The sequence below is a fragment of the Bactrocera dorsalis genome, chromosome 1 (genome assembly GCF_023373825.1).
Source record: "Bactrocera dorsalis isolate Fly_Bdor chromosome 1, ASM2337382v1, whole genome shotgun sequence".
Lineage (NCBI taxonomy): Eukaryota > Metazoa > Arthropoda > Insecta > Diptera > Tephritidae > Bactrocera > Bactrocera dorsalis.
Window position 1 is genome coordinate 74,668,421 of NC_064303.1, and position 1,753 is coordinate 74,670,173.

General features: G+C 29.6%; 1 pseudogene; it reads right to left on the bottom strand.

The window, feature by feature from the left end:
* Nucleotides 1-343: 343 nt before the first annotated feature.
* LOC125777013 (cytochrome b-like) lies at nt 344-1,412 on the bottom strand (annotated as a pseudogene).
* Between the last annotated feature and the right edge of the window lie 341 nt (nt 1,413-1,753).

Consider the following 1,753-nt stretch of genomic DNA (forward strand, 5'->3'; position numbering starts at 1 on the left):
TTAAATTTTTTATTATTTATAATTGGGTTAAAATTATTATTGATTTTTTATATGTGGTTAATTTAGTAAAGTCAATAGAAAGGTTGATTTCTGTCTTATGTTTTCAAAACATATGCTTGTTCAAGCTCATTGACTAATTAATTAAATTGTCTCATCATTTATTTACTAAGGGATTAATAATGTAATATAGGAAGTAAATTACGGTTAAAATTTGACCTACTAATGCATAAGGTTCTTCTACTGGCCGTGCCTCAATTCATCTTAATAAAATTACTGTGACAACTATAGTTCAAAACAGGATTTTGTTAATAGGATAGAATTGAATACCTCGGAATTTTCTTAAGTGGTAGAAGGGTAGAATTGTTAAAATAGCAATTGATAATACTAAGGCAATTGCTCCTCCAAGCTTATTAGGAATAGATTGTAGAATTGCGTAGGGGAATAAGAAGTATCATTCTGGTTGAATGTGCACTGGAGTAACTAAGGGATTAGCAGGAATAAAATTGTCTGGATCTCCTAATAGATAGGGGTTAATAAATGTTAACAGAATTAGTGCTGCGATTATGATAACAAATCCTACAATATCCTTGTATGAGAAGTAGGGGGCGAAGGGAATTCTGTCAATATTAGAATTTAATCCGATGGGATTATTTGATCCCGTTTGGCGGAGGAATAATAAGTGAATTAGGGTTATTGCTAATACAATAAATGGTAGAATGAAGTGGAATATAAAGAATCGTCTTAGTGTAGCGTTGTCTACAGCAAATCCTCCCCATACTCATTGAACTAGATCAATTCCTTAGTAAGGAATAGCTGATAATAAATTAGTAATAACTGTAGATCCTCAGAAAGATATTTGACCTCAGGGCAATACGTATCCTATAAATGCTGTTGCTATTACTAAGAATAAATTTAATACTGCTACTAATCAGGTAGGTGTGAATAAATAAGACCCATAATAGATTCCACGGCCTACGTGTAAGTAATTACAAATGAAGAAAAATTATGCTCCGTTGGCATGAAGAGTTTGTAATAATCATCCATTATTTACATCACGACAAATGTGATTTACATACACTATTGAAGCCTAAATTAATGTCTGCAGTATAGTGCATTGCTAAAAATAATCCTATTGGAATTTGAGTAATTAAGCATAGACCTAATAACGATCCGAAATTTCATCACGCTGAAATATTAATCGGGGCCAGAAGATCTACTAGTGCATTATTTGCAATTTTAAATAGGGGGTGTTGGGTTCGTAAAGGTTTGTTCATTATTTTATTTGTCGAAGAGGCCCATAAAATAATTTAGTAATTTTTGCTACTGCAATTAATGTAATTAATAAATAGTTTATTAATAGAATAGTAATAAAATTTGTTGGGTAATTATATAATTTATGAAGATTCAAGGAGTTTTTGGGTACAGTTAAGTTAAAATTATATAGGGGTTGTATTTCTAAATTTTGAATAAATGAAGATGTTGATAGTTTATCTATAAATATAGCAATTAGTGTTAAAGTTACGATAATTATAATACAGATAGTTGTTAATTTTATAGAGAGTGAAAATATTTCGTTTGTTGCTAAGGAAGTTACGTAAATAAATAATACTAATATGCCCCCCAGAAAAATTAAAAATGAGATATATGAAAATCAGAATCTTTTAGCTATTAATCTGGAAATTAAACAAATTTGTAATGTTTGAATTAATAGTATTAATCCTATTGCTAAGGGTTGGTTTCTTTGAACAAAACT